The sequence below is a fragment of the Pinus tabuliformis genome, chromosome 4_2, assembly GCF_031772625.1.
Source record: "Pinus tabuliformis cultivar Carrire ecotype Pingquan chromosome 4_2, CPIR1, whole genome shotgun sequence".
Taxonomy (NCBI): Eukaryota; Viridiplantae; Streptophyta; class Pinopsida; order Pinales; family Pinaceae; genus Pinus; species Pinus tabuliformis.
This window is the reverse complement of record NC_142304.1, coordinates 732895447-732919874: the sequence shown is the minus strand read 5'-3', so window position 1 is coordinate 732919874 and position 24428 is coordinate 732895447. Positions and strand designations below refer to the sequence as shown.

General features: G+C 38.9%; 1 pseudogene; it reads left to right on the top strand.

The window, feature by feature from the left end:
• Positions 1-23953, top strand: part of LOC149171698 (uncharacterized) — a 37937-nt pseudogene extending 13984 nt beyond the window's left edge.
• The last annotated feature ends 475 nt before the right edge of the window (positions 23954-24428 follow it).

Here is a 24428-nt window from a genome sequence, read left to right as displayed (position 1 = left end):
ACCTTGCGGATAGTAGTTGGCTGAATATTTCAGTTTGAACCCTCTTTTAAGTGCAAACTCAGTCATTGCATTCCCAGAAAAGTATGAGGCATTATCAAACATTAAAGCCATTGGCAATCCAAACCTAGTGATTATAAATTGATCTATGAATTCAATGATGTTTTCAGAATTAGCTATCTTGAGAGGAACTGCTTCTACCCATTTAGTAAAATAATCTGTTGCCGTGAGGATGTATCTATGCTGCTTAGAAGAGTGAGGAACGATCTCACCTATTATGTCCAAGCCCCACTGACTAAATGTTTGCTCGATGTTTACCGACTGTAGTGGCATGGATGGTTTCTTTTGTCTCCCTACAGTAGTTTGGCAGACTTGGCATTTCCTCACGTAACTGTGTGAGTCTTTGAACAGCGTGGGCCAATAATATCTTGCACGTAAGATTTTATGTGCAGTAGCATCTCCAGCATAGTGTCCGCCTGCTGGTCCATCGTGGAGTTTCTGCAAAACCTTTTCGGCTTCAGTTTTCTCAAGACACCTAAGAAGAACAGAATCGTAATTCCTTTTAAACAGAACATCATTTATGAGCTGATATTGTTTAGCTTTCAATCTTAGAGCTCTTTTCTTGGTGTGATCCAGGTGTGATGGAGCATACCCGTTCTTAAGATAATAAATGGTGTCAGCATATAATGATTCTTCATCGTTTAGGCTTACCTCATACATTTGTACCTCTTCAGATGAATTTTCAGGAATTTGCGATGCTCCAGCCAACATTTTGCAGAAGCCTTGACCTCTCACAATGCTTGCTGGTTTGATCTCAAGGTCGTATTCTTGTAAAGCAGTGATCCAATTTGCTCTTTTTTCACCCACATCCTTCTGTATTAGAAGATTTCTTACCGCTGGGAACGGTACTATGACCTTAGTATGGGTTTTAAGTAAGAAAGGTCTGAAATATTTGACCACTTTGAAAATAGCATATGCCTGTTTCTCCATGTCTGAATAGTTGAGTTCAGCACCTTGTAAATTCGAGCTAAAAAATGCGATTGGAGCTTCCGCTTTCTCTTGATTTGCTTGAGTTAGAATCGCGACATATGATTTCTCTGAGGCAAATGTGTATAAGATAAAAGATTCTGAAAAATTTGGGGTTGCTAAAGATGGAGCGTTAATGATAGCTTGTTTGATCAGGTTGAATGCTTCATGCTCATCTTGACTCCATTTAAAATTTGAATTCTTTTTAATCATGGTTTGCAAAGGAGAAACAATTCATGAAAAATCTGGGACAAATCTCTTCAAAAAATTGATTTGACCAAGGAAAGATTGCATGGCTTTTTTATTATGAGGTAGGGATATTTCGGAAATTTCTTTGATTCTGTTAGGCTCAATGTGAATACCAAATTTTGACAGTACGAATCCTAGAATTTTTCCTTCACTTAATGCGAAAAAAGATTTCTTTGGGTTAAGTGAAATTCCATACCTTAAACATCGTTGAAAGATTTGTTTCAAGTTTTTGAGATGGTCGCTTCGCTTCTTGGAGTACACTGTTATATCATCCAAATAAATTACTACAGATTTATTGACTAAACCCTTGAATGCGATGTCCATGGCTCTCTGAAATGTAGCGCCGGCATTGATCAAACCAAATGGAATCTTCCGATATGCATATGTGCCCCATTTAGTTCGAAATGTGGTTTTTAACTGATCATCGGGATGTACCAACACTTGATTGTATCCTGAAAATCCATCCAAAAAAGACATTAGTTCTGAGCCTGTTACTGCCTATAATATCTACTCCATAGGCGGGAGGGGAAAATTGTCTTTTTGACAGGCTTTGTTGAGATTCCGAAAATCGATGCAGATTCTAATATCTCCGTTTTTTTTTCTAACGGGTACCATATTGGAGACCCATTTGGAATGTCTGACGGGGAAAATTATTCTGGCTTTTAATAACTTATTTAGCTCATTTTTTATCTGATTTTCTAAATTGGGGTGGATTTTTCTGAGTTCCTGTTGGACAGGTTTTTCGTTATCAATCATAGGGATAGTATGTTGAATGATAGAAGTGTCGTATGTCTTCAGCTCATCGTAATTCCAGGAAAAAACATTTTTGTATTGTCTCAAAAGACGAATATACGCTAGTTTTTCTTCAGGGGCTAGGTCGTGGCCTAGATTAACGTTTTGTGGTTTATCATCGGTTCCTAGGTTTACTAATTCGTAGTTCAAAGTTGAACTGTAGAGCTTAGAATTGGTAGACCTTTTAAACCAACTTTTCAAATCATATAAGTCTTCCAACTTAACCACCGATTTAGGAATAGCATTATCAGTGCTATCTTGTATTTTTTGATCGTGATGGTCTTCGTCAATTATCTGGTTGGAGTAGGATCCTTCAGAAGTGAGGAAATTTACAATATCAGGATCGTCATTGAATACTCTCTAGTTTGTAATGTTGTCAGGGATGGATGGTCTAAATATTAATTCAATTGAGAATCTATCTGGACTAAAATCTTCGGAGGGAATAAGTTTAGAGGCTATGTTAGCTAAAAGGTCTGCGCTCGCGTTTTGGAGTCTTGGGATTGACGAAATATTGAATGCTATGAAATGCTCAGTTAGATCTTGTACTAAAGATTGATAATGTTTCAAATGACCTGATAGGAAATGTATGGTGTTACGTACCTGTTTGACGACAATCTCAGAGTCTCCGAAGACTTGAAGATATTTTACGTTCAACCCGATTGCTTTGTATAGGCCTTGCACCAAGGCCTCATATTCCGTTGTATTGTTTGTGCAATCGAATTCAAGTCTGCACGTAAGCATGGTCTTATTTCCTTCTGGACTAATTAGAATGCATCCTGCTCCTGCTCCTTCGTTAGATTTAGAGCCATCAAAATATAATTTCCAAAACAAAGATGTATTTACAGGTTTGTCTACAAAATTAACACATTTTGAATTATCAGTTTGGGAAAAAATTTCGACTTGGGACAAAACTGAATTTTCTAAGTAAGGTGATGTATGAGCATTGAAATTGCCGAGGAAAGAATCTACCGAGTAATTGCCTATGATATTGTTGTTATATGCTATTGCTTCATTTTCTCCCTCCAATTCCATTACTATGTACTTCTAGTGTAACTCTCGTTCAACCTTTATTTGATTCGGTTTACCATTGTAGGGTAACCACATGTGCGACCAGTTGGTTGAGAAGTATCCATGGAGTTTCTCGGACCAATCCCTGCTAAGAATCAAGCCATAGAATTCTGGGATATCAGCTACTAGAATGTCAATAACCTGACATACCTTCGGGTTAGACGACAATCTTATGGTCACTTGATTAAGTTCACCAATCACTTCGACTTGAGATCGATCAAGCTGAACTATGCGCACTGTGGATTTTTGTGGTTGAACATTCAACTTGGCACATATTGATCTCGGTAAAATATTCGTTGAAGCACCAGAATCTACCAAACAATTGTGCACATTTTTATTGAAAATTTCATAAGTGAGAAGAAAAGGGGGAGTGTAAGACCTTGATCTTCCTCCAATCAAGGCGATGTCATTTGGATCAATCTTATTGGTCGTGTTGGTTGGAGGTCTTCTCATGTTGTGGGAAGCTACAGCTATAGGCAAAGATGTAGTAGGCACGGCATGTAATTCTTTCATCATTATCTTCTGTTGATGTTTCAATTTGCTCAATTCATAAAGAGTGATATTAGCCCTAGTCTTTTTCATGTCATCAATAATATTGTATTCCATTTCATCCGACATTATCAGTGTTCTTGATGGAGGTGTTTGATCTGGTTGGACTGGGCTAGATTGAGTTGCTTTAGCGGTCGTTTTCTTTGTTGCGACTTTATCTTTTGCTGCAGGGCTTGCGCCCTTCTGCTTAGGGGTAGTTTGGGGAGGATCAAGTTGATTTTTGGTTCGTGTGCTAACTGGAAATGCTTCTTGATCTTCTTCTTGTGGGAGGATGAAATCCCACATTCCTTGTAGTTCCACAACTTCTTCGTCATCAGTCTGCCCTTTAGTGGTACTCTCTTCTTCTTCCTCTTCTTCGGATTCGACATTTGAGATAGTGTTGGGTGGTTTCACATCTATTGAAGGGCCTCTTTTAAAAGCTCTGTAGGGCTTTTTTGAAGAAGTTTCTGCTACTTGTTTTTTTATGTCAATCATCTCATTGGACATGGTCTTTAATACTTTTTGCAATCCTTCCAAATTGAAAGGGTCTTTCGTTTGTTTCTTCTTGGAGTCTTCCTTGAAGGTGACTTTTTTAGATTTGCGTTCCTCTATCGAAGATCTCTTTTCCAGGGCTACTACGCGTTTCTCTACTGCTATCGCCTCTGTCAGGTTTTCAACTAAGGTTGTTTTATTTTCCCTATCCACGAAGATTGCTAAGTTTGATGGCAAGGCCGTAATATACCATTCACATCGTACTTCTTCGCTGGGTTGGGAAGCAATGGGAATTTTGTTGAGGATTTTATTGAACCGTAAATTGAAATCTTTGATGGGTTCTCTAGCCTCGGCTTTAAGATTGGATAGGTCATTGATTAACGTTGCCGTTGATCTGTCATCACCAAACTTGGTAAGGAATTGACTTTGAAAAATGTCCCAACTTGTGATAGACCCGGAAGGTAATGAAAAGTACCATGACCCGGCTGTTCCTTGCATTGTATAGGGAAAAAGCCGGACAACAACATCCTCGTTGGTAACTCCGTTGAGATTGACAGAAAGCATGAAATTGTTAATGTGCTCTTCAGCTAGCATGCTTGCTTCTGGATTGAATTTGGGTAGCCATTTCTCAGGACGGGCCGATATTTGGCTCAGGGGTGGAGGCATTAAAACTGCCCCAGGATTGTTCCATGGAGACTGGGCCATTGTTGAGCTGCTAGTAAATGAAAGTGCTGAGGATGATCCCTGAGGCTGGGAAGATGAAGATATTATGATCTTAGATGATTGAAGAAGAGGGGTTGTGGAAGATGGATGAGTGGTTTGGAATGAAGATGTGGGTGGCTGACTTCGCGGTGAGGGAGTTGAAATGGACGATGTAGATGAAAGAGTCTCACTGTCAGACTCTTGTGGTGTTTTCCTTGCTCTTTTCCTAGTGGGAAGAGGGAATTTAGTTGGTTGGATGCCAAATTTTTCACTCTTTAATCTGGTCAGGGGATGAGCAGGATTGTACTGTGAAGTCACGCTGATTTGAGATTTATCAGACCTCTGTGTAAAAATAGAAAATCCCTGGAGTTTGCGAATCAGAGTTTGAACTTCAGGGGGTTCAATGGTAGATTGGTCTGAAATATTAGGGTATGTAGCAGTGGTTAATACTCGAGCGACTTCTGACTCTAGATTTAAACGTACTGGGGAAGTCGGGGGAGTTGATGAGGGCGATTTACTCTCAGAATGGTATTTAGATTTTGATTTAGGTGCCATTCATAGTTCGGGCCCTCCTTCTAGCGCCAAATATGTTGAAGCCCCGAAAATCGGGTCGACAACAAGGGGGATACCCACCCGGTCCAGACCTTGGTTGGCAGCTCCTTATCCGTTTGGTATAGCGGGTCCGACTGGGGATAATGGGACCATTTTCCCAATCTAAGGGTGTGTGTGTGTGCAGAGTTGGATGATGCTGATCTAAGAGTACTTAAAGCTAATTTAATTCAGACTTTTAAACTAACTCTATGCTATTGTAATCTAATGAGAAAAAACACATCTAATCTATGCTAACCCAGGTGTATTTCTTCTATTATGCGATCTAAAGAGATTTCAAACAATAACTGGTAATAAAGATCATTTAGCTATCATAAGAATAGAAATCAATTAAGATAAACCACTTTGCATAAAAAGTTAGGCAAAACAGTTGTGAACAGCATATCGCATAATAAGTTATTCATATATCAAACATAAATGAATGACTCCATTGTACAAAAGTGCCAGATGGTAACTCACACATTCATGCAATAACATATAAACAACTAAAAACTGTATATCACTTTAGGAATATAAACAGAAACGATCAAGAGATAAAAGTACCATTTATGACTGGTTCCACTCATAAGCTTTGAGCAACAATGATTTATCTCTCCTTGCTCTAACATCTACTAAGAATACAGAAGTGAAACATCAGTAGCAGATATCAAATGCAAACATTAATAAACCTTGATCCATCCATTCATCAAAACCCCCTCCGAGGGTGCAAAAGTGCATGTTCTGAGGACAAGTTTTTTGACAAATTTCTGGACCCTTCTCCTAATGCCTGAGAAGGGCTTAAATACTACTAACTAATTAACTTAATTACATAAATTTAGGATACAGTTTTAAATGACTGCCCTTCTGCTAAGGCAAAACTATTTCTAAAAATTGAATCTAATTCCTAACCATTTCTGTATTTGCTCCTTAGTGCTGCAAGCATGCAACATTCGCTTGGGAAGAGTCGGTTGGTTGCCTACTGCTTTCGTTTGAACTATGAAAATAGAAATAACAAGTGCTGGCACCACTTTCTGGTAAACTAGGAGATATTTTCGAGAATCTTCCTCTGGTTGGGTGTATTCATTGCGTGTATACTTGGTAATAACACAAATTTCTCTCAAACTGATTCTGCTTTTGCTATTTCGGTTTTCGGCCTTGCGAATGACTGAATAAGTTAGGGACTTTGCTCTCTGAACAATTTTCTGCATCGAAAATTGCCTCCGTTCTTTGTTCCGGGCTTTTCTGGTGCGTTTTCCTTCTTTAGCGCCTTTTTTCTTTTTGCTTTACCGGGCATAAGCTTCAGGATCTTTTGTAAACATGCTGCTTTTGTGCGCTTTTGACTCTGGGCGTTGGATGGCCTATTGACATCAGCTTCTGTTGAGTGATACTTTGGAATCTGTGGTCCTGTTGCATGCGGCATCCGTTTATGAAGGGATCTCTTCTCTGTTCTTCGAGCATTGACGCTTTCCCCTTTTCCTTAGATGTTTCCTGTACATTGGTTCATGTTATTTCCTGTCTTACAGTTTACGCAAAGGAAAAGAGTAATGATAATAAAGATTGACATGAAAACTTTAAGCTCTTATGAATGCATAAAATCATGACACCCATAGCGAACTGACTCTTCGAAAAACACAAAAATGTCCTTCTTGAATACTTCGATGTACATTCATTAATTTCTTTTAAGGCACGCACCCAATTTTGGTTTACGGACAACTTTCCTTGAATATTGCGCTGAGGAAAATTTGCGATGCGTGATTTCTGCGACTCGCATCGCAGCATCGCGGATCGCGTCGTCAAGATGTGTCATCGCAGAAATTCATGATCGCATTTATCGCAAATCGCATTCATCGCAGATCACAACATCACAGATCGCAGATCACGGATCGCAGATCGCAAATCGCGCTTAGTCATTCAATCATTGTGTGCTGCTTACGTAATATTGCGATATGCGACATCGCATATCGGCCGTCGGAGATTTCTTAAGATTTTTCTTTTAAGAGCGCTTCATAATGTATGCGATGCGATGACTTTCGCATCGCTTCTTCACAGTTTATTATGCTCATAGGAAAACGTTTCATTCTCTTCTCGCGATGCGATACAGCTTTAAGGAGTTGAATACAAAAATTTTCATAAAATGTTTTTTGGATTTTTTATTAAGGGTCCCCATTTGCTTGGTGTTATTGCTAATACCAAACAAAGAGGGGGGGTTGTTGGTGGCCACAACAAGACCCTGAATGTGTTTTATTTGGACAATAAACATACTACGAACATTGATGCACAGAGACATCCCTGTGTTTTTCTCTTGGAGTCCCTTCATTTATTTTTTTCATCAAACGAGGTCTCATAGAAGGAAAAAAAATAGGCTCATAAAATTACTGCTAAATTAAAATTTAAGGTCACTGGAATGATAATCTCTAGATTTGTGATCACTAATGTGAGGATGGCCTATAAAGTTACTACCTTCTGTAGGTTTTAACCTTGTACAGAAATTACCTGTATACAAATCCTAAAACACAGAAAATAAATAATGCGAGAGCAGAACACATAAAACACATATACACAAAGATTTTCCCCTGGATCCCAAAATTGGGACTACCAGCTTGATTTTTCATTATGTTCCCTTCAATGTTATAATACATATTTATACATGCCGAAGCATCCAATACCATGGACTGAAAGCCATCGTGTCCAAAAAACATGTTCGAAAATCATGCACAAAACCATAGGTGGGTCTGCCCAACCTAACATAGGGGCCAAAACCAAAATTTTCCGGGGCCCTACCCTGAACCCCATAAAGTGCGGTCATGGGTGCCCCTCAAACCCCCTATTAACTATATGGAAATAATATAACACAACCCAACATTCTCCCACTTATTGTTTTCTTTCCACATGGGGCCACAAGAGAGCTTAGTCATTTTTCCAGCCCTGAAATGGCCATTGTCTCTCTACACTAAGAGAACTCAGAGCTCACATATTTTGTCAATGCATCTGCAGTATTCTTCAAAGTGTCCACCTTTACCAGCAACACCTTTTTGTCTTCTATCATATGTTGGAAATAATACTGAGAGGGGGGGGTGAATCAGTATTATCAAGCAATTTACCAAATCTTCCTTATTTGATCTTTTGAATTATTCTTGCATATCAGTACCATAAAATAATGAGCATGAATAAAGAAAATAGACAGTCACACCAAAGAACACAAGATGTAAGGTGGAAACCCAATGCGGGAGAAGACCACCTGCTGCAATATGTCTCTATCTTCTTTCAAGAAATTCTTTTTACAATGATTTTGTACTGGTGCAGTCCTTTACCAGCACGCAGGCTGCAACCTGCAGAGAGCTACAACTCTCTCTCGTTTTCCAGTCTCTCCTGGAAGGGAGCTACAACCCCCTACTTCTTTTCATGAACAATCAAATGATCAACAAGTATACAACAGATACAGTCCACTACAGATATCAGATCAGTGATTACAGAAATAACCCAGAACACCTTATGAACAGAAATATACAGTCAACAGATCATCTTAAGACAGGGACGCATATTTTCTTTCTGTGGCCTGCGACTGGACGCAGTCTACCTTCTTCTGTTCTGCGTGCAGACGCACTGTTCTTCTAAGCTTTTCTGCGACCGACGCACCCAGCAGCACTATCGCGCCGCGTCTTTCGCTTCGGAGACGCACCCAATAACACAGTCGCGCCGCGTCCCTTGCCTCAGAGACGCACCTGAGCTTTTACTTCACTGCGTCCCGGCGCACTTGCTCTTCACTGAACCTGCGTCCCTTCAGATATAAGAAATATGAGGACTTCAGAACCAACCCAAACACTCAGATCCACAGATCTGATCATGCGCCATAGAGATCATAGTCCATTAGAAGATTCGCCCTTATAGATCTAGACTAGATCTCACCAAGAGATGTTCAACCAAGATGATGCTCAATCCAAATGAACTCCTTTGCTTTATATAGGCAAGCTTCTCCCCAAAACATGGAACAATACCACGAGCCGACACCATAGAAACACAAAAACCGTCGGCTAGATACCACACAAGAAACCCCCACGTGCATTTCTCTGCCTTGAAATGTGTGCACTGGGTGGACACACCTCCTGAACGGCTGGCCTGCGTCCCTGGACGCGGGTTCTGTATGGTATACCTGCGGGGACGCACGTGCTGAACATATTTCCTGCGTCCTTCTTGATTTATCACCTGAATGGGTTTGCCATCAAGGACAACACCTGAATCATAATGCCAACAATCTCCCCCTTTGGATTTGATGGCAACCACATAATCTTCAGCTTCATTCTCCCCCTTTGACATCAAGGGCAAAGGGTATGCTCCCCCTATGCTCATGCATCTCCAGATTTGTAACCAGAAATCCATCATGAAGGAGATAGAGACATATTGCAGCTATTTCCAAGATCTCCTTCTCCATAATGCCAACAATGCATTATGTGCTCCCCCTGAGCCTATACCACCAATAGGAAGATGATCAACAGTAAGATGATGCATCAACAACCCCCAGCTTTTGCCTGAGGTATTCAAAAGTGTCCCTGGGCAACGGTTTGGTGAAAATATCAGCAACTTGTTCCTTAGAAGGAACATACTCCAACTTGACCTTCTGTTCAAGTACTTGTTCCCGGAGAAAATGGTACTTGATTGGTATGTGCTTGGTTTTTGAATGCATAACCGGATTCTTGGAGATGCTGATTGCACTTGTGTTGTCACATAAGATAGGAATAGGAGGTGTACAAGTGATGTGATAATCCTGCAAAGTCTGCATCATCCAAAGAAGTTGGGTGCAACAAGATGCAGCAGCAACATATTCCGCTTCAGCTGTAGACAAGGCAATTGAACTCTGTTTCTTGCTGAACCAAGATACCAGTCTGGAGCCCATAAAGAATGCACCGCCACTTGTGCTTTTCCTGTCATCCACGCTTCCGGCCCAATCTGCATCTGTGTAAGCATGAAGAGTGAGATCTGTATCTCTAGGATACCATAAGCCATAATTTTGAGTCCCTTGAAGATATTTGAAAATTCTCTTCACTGCTTGAAGATGAGTCTCCTTTGGATTTGCCTGAAATCTTCCAACTATTCCAACTGCATGCATGATGTCTGGTCGGGTACCTGTCAAATATAGTAAACTTCCAATCATAGATCTGTAGGTTGGTTGATGTACTGCTGCAGATTCATCATTTGCACTGAGACTACATCCTGTGACCATGGGTGTACATACTGGTTTTGCATCTTCCATGCCATATTTCTTCAAAATCTGCTTGAGATACTTGGTTTGAGATAAAAAGATTCCTCCTTCCTTCTGTTGGACTTGCAAACCAAGGAAATATGTCAGTTCTCCTAGTAAGGACATTTCAAATTCTTTCTGCATGACTGAGGCAAAGCTTTGACTCATAGCTTCTTCATTGCTGCCAAAAATAATGTCATCTACATACACAACAAGTATTAGCAATTTGTCATTTTCAACTTTTATATACAGATTGCTATCTGTTGAACCTTTTAAGAAACCTTGTTGATGAAGATATTTGTCCAACCGGTAGTACCAAGCCCTTGGAGCTTGTTTGAGACCATAGAGAGCCTTTTTCAATCGGCATACAAGATTTGGATCATTTCCAAGAATGAACCCATCTGGCTGTTCAATGTACACTTCTTCTTCCAAGTCTCCATTCAAAAAGGCTGATTTCACATCCATTTGAAATACTTTGAAGTTCTGAAAACTTGAGAGAGCAAGGAACATTCGGATGGCCTCAAGTCTTGCAACAGGAGCAAAAGTTTCTTCAAAGTCTATTCCTTCTTGCTGCGCATACCCTTTACAAACGAGTCTGGCTTTGTTTCTAATTACTTCTCCATTTTCATTCAATTTATTTTTGAAAACCCATTTTGTTCCAATAACATTCTTATCTTTTGGTCTAGGAACCAGCTCCCAAGTGTTGTTCTTTTCGATTTGCTCAAGTTCTTCATCCATTGCTTTCACCCAACATTCATCTTTGCATGCCTCTTTCACATTTTGTGGTTCGGTGGAGGAAAGTAATGCCAAATAGCTTGAATCTTCTGCAACTGTTCTTCTAGTTTGTATACCTGCTTCTTTTTGTCCCATGATCTAAGATTCTGGATGGTTCTTCTGAACATATCTGGATGGAGTCTTTTCTTCTATTCTTGTCCGTTCTTCTGCTTCTTCGTGAGGTTCTTCTTGAAATTCTTCTTGAGGTTCTTCTTCTTCATTATTCTGTCTTTGAGGGTAGCTCTTATCTTCTTCGATGTCTTCACGATGTATTTGCCTAGGAATATATCCCTTTTCATCAACCACTACATCAATGCTGTCAACAATTCTGCCAAGTCTTTTATTGTAGCATTTGTATGCTTTGCTATGTGGAGAATAGCCAAGAAGAATGCCTTCATCTGCTCTAGGATCAAGTTTGCCAAGCTGCTCCTCAGTATTCTTGATATAGCATTTGCTCCCAAATATTTTGAAGTGCTTTACCGAAGGAGTTTTACCACTCCAGAGCTCATGAGGGGTTTGAGTGCTGTTCACCCGGACATTTGTCTTGTTGAGAATAATAACCGCAGTATGTGCAGCCTCACCCCAGAAGGTTGCGGGGGTTCCTGATTCATCAAGAATAGCACGAGCCATTTGTTGGATTGTTCTGTTCATTCTTTCAACAACTCCATTTTGCTGAGGCGTTCTAACTGTAGAGAATTCTCTCCTTATCCCATGTTCATCACAGAAATCGAAAAATTCATTTGAAGTAAATTCCCCACCTCTGTCAGATCTGAGGCACTTAATTTTGTGACCTGATTCATTTTCAGCCAAGGCTTTGAAGGTTTTGAATTTTTCGAATGCTTCATCTTTGTGCTTCATAAGTCCTAACCAAACAAACCTGGAGAAATCATCAATAAATAATATCAAGTATTCCTCTCCTCTAGGTGTTCTTTTTCTGAATGGTCCACATACATCTGTATGTACTAGCTCAAGAGGCATGCTGGATGATCCTTCTTTCTCTGGAAAGTTAGTTCTGGTTTGTTTTCCAAACTGACATGATCTGCATATGGTGTTGTCAGGAATTTTGATATCTGGAAGATCGCGAACTGCCTGATATTTGCAAGCTTTCCTTATTTGTGAGAAGCTTAGATGTCCCAACCTTCGATGCCATAACCAGTGCTCTTCATTCTTGCTTAGATAGCATTGTTGTTGTCCTTCATCAAATATGTATAGATTATTTGGAGTTCTCTTTCCTTTGAGAACTGTTTTACCTGTATCAAGATCACGAACAAGGCATCCATTTGATCTGAATATAACCTCGGTTCTTTGATCACACATCTGGCTGACACTTAGTAGATTATGCTTCAATCCATCAACAAACAAAACATTTCCAGCCTTAACATCTTCTTTTAAAGGAGCAATACCTTTTCCTTTTATAGTTGCAGGAGTATCATTTCCAAAAGAGACTTTCTTTCCCTTTTCTAAATTAGAATAAGACTCAAGTTTTTCTTTATCACCTGTCATATGCTTCGAACATCCACTGTCAATGTACCATAGATTTTCTTGTCCTTCTGCATAAAATGCTATCCCACATCTTTCTGTTTGAGGTTCCTTTATTCTCCATGTTTTGGCGCCTGAGGCTTGTTCCTTTTTCTGCTCTTGTACCTTTCTTTCCGGAAACCTGCTTCTGCATTCAAAGTCTTTATGTCCAAAATTATTGCAAATAGAACATTCAACTTCATTTTCAAGAGCTGAAAAGTTGTTATAGGTCCTTTTTGTAATCCCTGTCATACTTCTTTGTTTTTGAGCTTCCGTAGTCATGATTGTTTTATACGCAACACATTGAGCTGCTTTGTGACCAAAGTTATGGCAAGAAAAGCATTGTCCATTGAAGAAGCTTCTGCGATTATTGGATCTACCAGCCAACTGATTGTAATTTCTATTTTCATCTATTCTTGAACCAAATTGAGAAGATTTTACCTGTGGCTGGTTGTGGCTTTTGTTCACCCTTAAGCTGGATTGCCCCTGATAGTTTCTGCTTGACATTTGTCCCTGCTTTACCTGATGATCTTCCTTGTGCTCTTGCTCATTTCTTCTTGCTGCATCAAGATAACTTTTTGAAGTGGATGCTTGAGAAGTTTCTCCATTATAGCCCAAACCTGTCTTATTTAGTGGAGACTGCTGCACACTGATAATCTCATCCAAAGTTTCAGATCCTTTGACAAACTTGAGATTAATAGTTTTTGTTTTCTCAATTTCTTTTCTAAGACCAACAATTTCACCTTCTAATTTTTCAAGATGTTTTTCCTTTTCATCAATTTGGAATTGTAGAGTATCAATAATCATGTTCTTTTCTTCTATGCATCTCTTGAGTCTAGTAATTTCATCATAAAGGTTATCCACATCTACAGCATCCTCATAATCATCATCTTCAAATGCCATTAACAACCTATATTTATTACCTTGTTCATCTTCATCACTGTTTGATAAGCCATCACTATCTTCATGGGTGTAGTAGCTTTTCTTATTTGCGCTTTGTTTCTTGTTCCATCTAACTGGTTCCTTTCCTTTATCCTTATAAGAGCATTTTGCAGCATAATGACCTACTCTTCCACAAGCAAAGCATTTGAAAGGTAGCTTACCTCTGAACCTTCCAGAACCTCTTTGAAGATTTCTGACAAAATTTGATTCTTCTTCCTCTTCTTCTGGATCATGGCTTGCTTCATAGTAATCTTCTTTGCCTGATGCTTTAAAAGCAGCCTCCCTTCTGTCTGATGGTCCTCCCTTTCTCATTTCATAAGCAGTTAGAATTCCATGTAGCTGAGACATAGTAAGAACACGGAGATTTTCTTTTTCTTCTATTGCAGATACTTTGGATTCAAACTTGTGGGATAATGATCTTAGAATCTTTTGAACTACTAGAGACTCCTTTACTTCTTCACCCAAATTTTTCATACAATTTACAATCTCATCTACCCGAAGAAAATAATTAGCCACACTTTCATCATTATACATCTTGAGAGTCTCATATTGAATTCTGAGAGTTTGAAGTTTGGCTTGTTTTACCTGTTCATCTCCTTCATAGCTTGTGATCATTTTGTCCCATATTTCTTTTGCTGATTTGAAGTGCATTACCTTCATGAATTCTGTTTGGGATATACTTCCTAATAGAGTACTGACTGCTTTTGCATTTGTTTCATACTTCTTTTTCTCAGCTGGATCTGTAGGAGTAGCTGAAGGAAAAGCATAGCCTGTTTCTACAATGTCCCAAACTTCAGTACCAAGAGATTGAAGATATGCAGTAACTCTTACGTTCCAATAATTGAAGTTTGTCCCATCAAAAACTGGTGGCCTGATTGATGCTTCTCTCTCGTAGTTGCTCATGATGAACGATCTACCTTCAAGCGATCAAGCTTTTCTGAAGGACCTGCTCTGATACCAATTGTTGGAAATAATACTGAGAGGGGGGGGTGAATCAGTATTATCAAGCAATTTACCAAATCTTCCTTATTTGATCTTTTGAATTATTCTTGCATATCAGTGCCATAAAATAATGAGCATGAATAAAGAAAATAGACAGTCACACCAAAGAACACAAGATGTAAGGTGGAAACCCAATGCGGGAGAAAACCACCTGCTGCAATATGTCTCTATCTTCTTTCAAGAAATTCTTTTTACAATGATTTTGTACTGGTGCAGTCCTTTACCAGCACGCAGGCTGCAACCTGCAGAGAGCTACAACTCTCTCTCGTTTTCCAGTCTCTCCTGGAAGGGAGCTACAACCCCCTACTTCTTTTCATGAACAATCAAATGATCAACAAGTATACAACAGATACAGTCCACTACATATATCAGATCAGTAATTACAGAAATAACCCAGAACACCTTATGAACAGAAATATACAGTCAACAGATCATCTTAAGACAGGGACGCATATTTTCTTTCTGTGGCCTGCGACTGGACGCAGTCTACCTTCTTCTGTTCTGCGTGCAGACGCACTGTTCTTCTAAGCTTTTCTGCGACCGACGCACCCAGCAGCACTATCGCGCCGTGTCTTTCGCTTCAGAGACGCACCCAATAACACAGTCGCGCCGCGTCCCTTGCCTCAGAGACGCACCTGAGCTTTTACTTCACTGCGTCCCGGCGCACTTGCTCTTCACTGAACCTGCGTCCCTTCAGATATAAGAAATATGAGGACTTCAGAACCAACCCAAACACTTAGATCCACAGATCTGATCATGCGCCATAGAGATCATAGTCCATTAGAAGATTCGCCCTTATAGATCTAGACTAGATCTCACCAAGAGATGTTCAACCAAGATGATGCTCAATCCAAATGAACTCCTTTGCTTTATATAGGCAAGCTTCTCCCCAAAACATGGAACAATACCACGAGCCGACACCATAGAAACACAAAAACCGTCGGCTAGATACCACACAAGAAACCCCCACGTGCATTTCTCTGCCTTGAAATGTGTGCACTGGGCGGACGCACCTCCTGAACGGCTGGCCTGCGTCCCTGGACGCGGGTTCTGTATGGTATACCTGCGGGGACGCACGTGCTGAACATATTTCCTGCGTCCTTCTTGATTTATCACCTGAATGGGTTTGCCATCAAGGACAACACCTGAATCATAATGCCAACATCATATCCCTCAGAAAGTGATACTGAACATCAATGTGCATTGTCTTTGAATGATATGGAGGGTTCTTTGCCAAGAAAATTGCACTTTGGCTGTCACAGTCTATCCTTATAGCTTCTTGTACTAACCGCATACTTGAACACAAACTCTAAAACCAAAGTGCTTCCTTGCTTGCATGAGTGACCGCCATGTATTCTGCATTTGTAGTTGACAGTGCCACTACAGAATGTTTCTTACTCATCCAGCTGACTGCACCTCCCAATAGGTTAAACACATACCCACTTGTAGATCTTCTCTGATCCAAATCTCCAGCCCAGTCTGCATCAACAAAGCCATGAATATCCAACACTCTTTCAAATCTTGGTCTTCCTTGGTAACACAAACCATAATCACTAGTGCCACGCAAATATCTGAAAACCCGCTTCACTACTGTCCAGTGCTCCTTCCCTGGTTTTGACATAAACCTGCTCAATACTCCCACTGCATGTGCAATGTCTGGTCTAGTACAGACCATTGTATACATCAGGCTACTGATTTCACTTGCATATGGAACATGAGACATGTCCTCTTCCTCTTCTTGTGTCTTGGGACACTGTTCAGTATATAACCTCACACCTATAGGAATAGGAACCTTCACTGGTTTACTATCCTGGATATTAAACCTCTGCAATATTGTCTCAACATACCTCCTTTGGTTTAACCAGAGCTTCCTATTTGCCCTATCTTTTTTAATTTCCATGCCCAAAATATAATTTGCAACACCAAGATCTTTCTTGTCAAATTTGGAGGACAATTGGGTCTTCAAATCCTGGATAACTTCTTTGTCATTTCTAACTAACAACATATCATCCACATATAAGACCAGATAAATAACACGGTCACCAATTAATTTAAAATACACACAGTGATCTACTTTGCTTCTGGTGAAGCCAAGTCCCCGTATACATGTATCAAATTTCTGATACCACATCCTTAGTTACTATTTTAACCCATATAGAGACTTCTTTAACTTACATACCAGTTCTTTCTTACCCTTCATTGCAAAGCCTTTAGGTTGCTTCATGTAGATCTCCTCTTCCAGATCTCCGTGAAGAAATGTTGTCTTCACATCCATCTGTTCTACCTCAAAATCAAAAGCAGCAATAGTAGATAAAAGTAATCTAATAGAAGTTACCTTGGCAACAGGAGAAAAAATATCACCAAAATCAATTCCCGACACCTAGGAATAACCTTTTTCTACCAACTGAGCTTTTCATTTCTCCACTTTTCCTTTTGCATTTTTCTTCTTTTTGAACACCCATTTGTGCCAATGGGTTTCCTTCCAGTCGGCAACTCCACCAGATCCCAAGCCTTGTTTTTGTGCAAAGATGCCATTTCATCAACCATGGCCTCTTTCCAAAGTTTTCCATCCTCTAAATCTATTGCTTCCTTCAAAGTTCTAGGATCATCATCAGTAATAGACAAAGCAAAATTTGAACAGAAAGCAGATGGACTATACCTTTCTGGATGCCTTCTTTCTCTCTGGATGCCTTCTTTCTCGGACTGATCTTCTCACAGTCGGAGTTTGTGCCTCTTCATTTTCTGATTCCTCCTCTACTGTAGAGTATGATTCTTCCTCCTTTAGCTCAAACTCTATCTTCTCAGGTTCCTTTGGTTGGACTTCATGTTTAATAACTTCTCTCACCTCTCTAAACACCACATCTCGGCTGTACATAACCTTCCTTGTTACTGGGTTCCAAAGCTTGTAACCCTTTAAACCATCCTTATACCCAATAAAGATGCACTTTTCAGATTTACTATCCAACTTTGTTATTTTCTCCTTTGGAACATGTACATATGCATCACATCCAAATACCCTCATACGTGAAAGATAGGGTTTCATACCAGTCCATACCTCTTGTGGAGTCTTATCCTGAAATGCTAATGAAGGTGACCTGTTGACCAGGTGACATGCAGTATCTATCGCCTCTGCCCAGCATTCTTGTCCTAACCCAGCACCACTGAGCATGCTTCTTGCCCTTTCCATCAACGTCTTGTTCATTCTTTTTGCAACTCCATTTTATTGAGGTGTATATGGAGTAGTCTTCTGCCATGCTATACCACACTTCTTGCAGAATTCTTCAAATTCCTTACTGCAAAAATCTCCACCATTATCTGTCCTCAGCACCTTTATCTTCTTCTCTGTCTAGATTTCCACTAGAGCCTTAAATTCTTTAAACCTATCAAAGACTTCAGATTTCTTCTTAAGGAAATATATCCATGTATTCCTTGAGAAGTCATCTATAAATGATGCATAGTACATAGACTTACCTATTGATGGAACCTTCACAGGTCCAAGCACATCACTGTGCACAAGCTCTATTATATGTTTCGACCTCTTACCACCAAAGGGGAAACTCACCTGATTCTACTTCCTGTATACACAATTTTCATAGAAATCAAAATCCAGAGAGCTATTACTCATACCTTCTAACATACCTTTACCATGAAGTATTCAAAGGCCCTTATCTCCAATATGTCCAAGCCTTTGATGCCACAACATGATCTTTTCTCCAAAGACCACTAGATTTTCTACTCCACTTTCAGGAACCATGGAACTATTACACCCATCAACAACAATGCTACCTTGCAGCTTGCACAAAGTTCCAATCCGAACTCCCCGCATCAATACCAGTGCTCCCCAAACCATCTTGCAGTTATCCTTCTTGAACATTGTTTTTACACCTGCAACATCTAGCTTACTAACAGAAATCAGATTTTTGGCTAATGCAAGAATATGTAGAACACTCAGAAGTGTTCTAACCCTTCCACCTTGTAGCTTCAACTTTACTTTTCCACGACCAATGATTTTAGCCTTCCTTTCATCCCCCAAGAAGACATCACCACCATCATATTTCTCATACTCATAGAACCACTCTCTATGGGGAGTGAAGTGAGAGGATGCACCTGAGTCAATCAACCATGCCTCATGATCTACATGTGTACTTGAAGAAGCCAATTACACATCCCCACCTTCATCTGAGGTGGCTTTCACCTTTGCAGAAGGAGCCTCATTAGATCCCTTTACTTTGTCAGAAGCTTTAGATTTACAGTCCCTTCTGAAGTGGCCTTCCTTTCCGCATTTCCAGCTCACAACCTTTACAGGTTTTCCTGGAGATTTAGATCTCCCTCTAGATTTAGATCTCCCACTCGATGACTTACTTTTGTTTCTGTTCTGGGATCGTCCTTGTACAGACAAGGCATCACCATTTTGGCTGTCCATATTTTTCCATCTCATCTCCTTCGTCAGTAAGGTTGAGACTCTTTCATCAAACTACAAGGCAGTTGCATTGCTACCTATTGCAATAACTAGACTATCCCACGAATCTGGTAGAGAACACAACAAACTAATGCACTCATCTTCATCTGTAATTGTAATATCAACAAATGCTAACTGACTTACCATAGTATTAAATGTATTCAGATGCTCTGTCACCGAGTCTCCATCTTTCATCCTTAGGTTATGCAGCTTTTTCCGGAGGAACAATTTATTCACCAGAGACTTAGATTGGTACAAAGTCCCTAACTTGTCCCACAAAGCCTTTGCTGTAGCTTCCCCTGATCCATTCAGCAATACTGAATCTGAGACACACAATCGTATTGTGCTCTTTGCCTTCTGATCCAATTTCTTCCATTCTTTGTCGGACACTCCTGTTCGTTTAGCACCCAGATCTACTGCGATCCACTGATCTTTATCCACCAACAGATCCTCCATCTTGAGTTTCCACAACTCAAAACTCTGACCATTAAATTTCTCGATCTCTATCTTTCCACTGCTCGCCATCTTCTTTCACCACTAGAATCGATCTCGTAGATCTCCCACTGAATAGGGTCTACCACAGGCCTGAGCGAAACCCCTCAGCAACAAAGGCATCCCATTGAAGCCAAATCTGCTCCCATACCAAATGTAGGTTTTAACCCCGTACAGAAATTACCTGCATGCGAATTCTAAAACACAAAAAAACAAATAATGCAAGAGAAAAACACATAAAACACATATACACAAAGATTTTTCCCTAGATCCCAAAACAGGGACTACCAGCTTGACTTTTCATTATCTTCCTTTCAATGTTATAATACATATTTATACATGCCGAAGCATCCAATACCATGGACCGAAAACCATTGCGTCCAAAAAACAAGTGCGAAAATCATGCCCAAAACCGTAGGTGGGTCCGCCCAACGTAACATAGGGTGCAAAACCAAAATTTTCTGGGGCCCTGCCCCAGACCCCATTAAGTGGGGTTATGGGTGCCCCTCAAACCGCCTGTTAACTACATGGAAAGAATATAACACAACCCAACAAATTCCTTAATTTGGTAGTTTGTTTACAACTTGTGTATAGAAAATCCCAACAACTGCGTATACGCACTTCATTGTCATTCCCTTAGTTTGCACAATGAGAAAAGGTAAAAGTCATTAGATTCAAGGAGATGATTTCCTAAAACTATGGCCTATGTAATCCCCTATTTGACAATGAACTGTGTAAATCCATCTCCAGTGCCCTCCCTCCAAGATAGGTTTTTATTTTTTGGTTTGTTAGTAAATGGAACCTCTAGCTTTGGCTTAGATTGCACAACTAGAGAGGTTATTCAGATATATTTTACCAGTAATTTCAATTGGCCTCATATGTTAAGATGCTTGATATTTTTTACTTGTGACAGATGCTAATAATTCCACCCAATATCAGATGTGCTAGTTAACTTTGTTGACCAAATCAACATAGTTATGTCTTTAGGGGGTTCTAACCTGGGTGTGAGTTGTTAAATAGCATTGTTTTAACCGCTTGTCTAAAATTCATCAGGCACCTTATAACCTGGTATATGTAAATTGTTGAAATGAGGTTGTTTTTGGGACAATTCTTATTTGGACTTTAAAATGGATAGAAATTGTTATTTTCACAATTTAAAATGTGTGTTGTTTGTGTGTGCATGTCTAGTTTAGAGTTAATTTAGAACATGGTTTAGAGATTTGTATGGAATTTAATATTAACTTCTGTTGTCTTGACTCTACACTTTGTCCCTTGTTTTATAGATTTTCAGGGCATAGAATTTCAATTTGGAACTCAATCCTGATAGATTTTTGGTATTGATTTTTCTTGATATAACCATGACTTTCCCTTGTCTATCCAAGAATTTTTGGTTTTGCTAAATGATTCTTATTGAGGTGAAATATCATAGGTCCAAAGTTACATTGACAATTTTTGCCTCCTAAATTTGATTTTGATAATTTCGTATGATATTAATGTTGAATTTCAAATTACAGATGTTTTAAAATCTGGAATTGGAAGGCAATTGGTCCAGGGCCAGGGTTAGTCTAGATTTGTGTCATAATTGCCTGATGACTAGGTTTATGAATTGGTTCATTGAAAATATGTGTTATTGGATCTACCATCTCAATGTATAAGATCCATGGATATTATTATGGTTTGTTAGGTTCCACCCATGAATTTGATATGGAAGCAGGTCTACAAGTGAAGGAAGCAGATCTGTAAGTGAAGGAAACAGATCCTGAGCCTATGAGATGGATGTTGAAACTTCCAGTGCTTTTTTTACCATTGATCCCCTGATTTTTTTTATATAATGAAAAACTCTTAATAGTAAAAGCATAGACCCCATAATGAATGAATAAAAGTTCAAAAATAAAGATGACACTGATTAACCAGTAAATCACGATAGTAACATAACATGTGGATTTCCTTTGAGAAAGACTTCTATGTTTTTATTCAAAGAAACAACTAGTCCCTTTAAAATTTCCACTTCAAAAACATTCTTCCTCATGATCATAGAATATCTGCATGTTATTTAAAATCCTTCAAAGTATATGAATGTTATACACTTCAATTTTCGTATTGAAAAATGGCCATATCATTGAGAGAATCACCAGGGCTATTTTCCCATACTTCCTTCTGAATTTAAAAAAATCGTGTTTCAGAGTCCAGACACTATTTTTTTAACTTCGTATACAACCAAACCAACATGGAATTATTCTTGTGCTCCATAATGAAACAAACTACGTCTAGCCTATCATACTTGCAATTACATTTATGGGCATCAAACCAGTGAGAAATAATATTTTTATTTGTTGTTGAATGCTTGGAAAGTATTTATGTTCTAAATGCACATAATGAAAAATTTATTGTAATTGAAGTGATGACAACAAATAAAACTCCTGAATTTAAAATTACATTTTTACAGGGAACTATGAAATGTCAAAATATGTTCTCGATGTCTGATCTATCAAGGTATGCTCTACCTACCTCTTCAGGCAATGGCCAAGGATCCATGAGTGCTTTTTTTCTGTCTTGTTTGTTGAGAAATACCATTGATGTGAATATGTCAATAATAGGTGCATTTATAGGTGAATTCTTGTGATTTTCTTAGATTAGTTTTCCAAATGCGTAAATTTTTTTTTTAAAAGTATGCATCTAATTCCTTAGATCAAATGAATGATAATTTACTTGAAACGGTTTTTGTCCTTATTCAATTGTTTACAAGTTGATGTGTATTTTTATGTATAAATACTACTTGGCTGATGATTTCATCCTTTAGAAAGATGACTATTATACTTAGCATGCCTTCATAAAAAATGTTTGTTTACTGGTTGGCTAATGATTTCATTCTTCAGACATAGATGATTATTATGCTTAATATGCCTTCAATAGAAAGATTTCTTGAACCTGTTGACTCTTGTGCTCTAAATTATTTTGAAATTGTTTACAAAGTTGTGGTTTATACAAGTTGTTTTCAAGACTTTATGGGCTTTGAATTCGTTAATTGTGGTCTTGCATGACATGTTTGGTCTTGTTTCTTGCAGATGTTGTGTAAACATTACGCACTCAAAGGGAAATGGATGATTTACAGTTTGTCTTTTCATTTTGACTTGTAGAAAAATTTCCACCTTTTCCCTTGTTGGAGGCATATCTCGAGCGTCAAAGGAAAGCATCAAAATAAATATAAAAGAAAGGAATAGATCATGTTGGGCCACTGGTATGTTTATTCTTATTAGTGTGGTTCGTGCTCCTTTGTCAGTATAAACTATCAAAATATTAACTTGTCATTAGACATATTCTTTGAACACTTCCATCTCTTATTATAGAATCCAACTTCCTCAAAATAAATTCATTCATTGAACAATGCAATAAAGTGCATTGAAGTGCACAAACTTGAATCACATATGCCTGCTGAAGACCTTGAAAAACGTGTGGCTCAATTACAAAAAGACATGGAAGAGGGGAAAATATCTACATAAGCCATTAGGACTGAGACTAAATGGGCTTGTCTTAACGATGATAATGGTGGTGGGGGTGTTGGTGGTGCTGGTGCTATTACTAGTTCATTGTTCCCTAAACATTTCCCTCCTAGTGCCTTTCCCCTTCCCAATTCTTCTTCGCAGCTCCCTAAAACTACCCCTCCTAGTACCTTTTCCTTTTCCAATTCTTCTTCACTACTCAATACTAAACCTACCCATCCTAGTGCCTTTGCCCCTTCCAACTTTTCTGAATTACAATTTCCTACTCCAATGGTAAGTATCCCATCTTAAAATTTACTTGGTCAGGGTGTATATGACAAGGGAATCCAAGACATATCTAGTATCATGTCTTACAATTTACATGTCTAGTGTGTATATCATAGGGGAAACCAAGACATATATCGATCGGCCTATGATGTTCGAAACAACCCATCATCTTTATCTAAATCTCATTTATATCCATCACAAAGTCTACAATCGTCTTTGTATGGGGGTTTTTCCTATCATGGATCAACTAGTTATGGAAATTATAATATTGGTAGTGGTGTGCCTCCAACCACTTCTTATCAGTCTTCATATTTACATTAGGTCTTGTTTATTTGGTATTATGGAAGCCATGTCCTGCACTGGTGATGCAGAATGAATTGCCTACTAAATGAACTTTGACGTAATCAATTTTTAAGTTACAAGTATAGGAAGCATAACATTTTCAACAAATCCAAATTTAATTTTTTATTTGGGTCATGGGATCGGCCAAATATTTTTGCTAAACTAGGTGCAAGTTACTCTTCTTTTCTTTATTTGGATGCAAGGATTTTCCTTTAAAAAAATAGCCAATTTATTTGTCCTAGTGAATTATGTAATTGCTAAATATGATTTGAATTTATTTTAAAATATTTCACTACATTGTCATAATTGCTAACATGCTACGGTTAAAAATAAGTGTTTCAACTATGGAAAGTAATGAATAGGGGGCTCATATGAAATAAACAAAGGCTTCAGGTTGGCTTGATTGCAACACATATATGTGAGATCAATAAGTGTCTCCCATTTACATAATTCC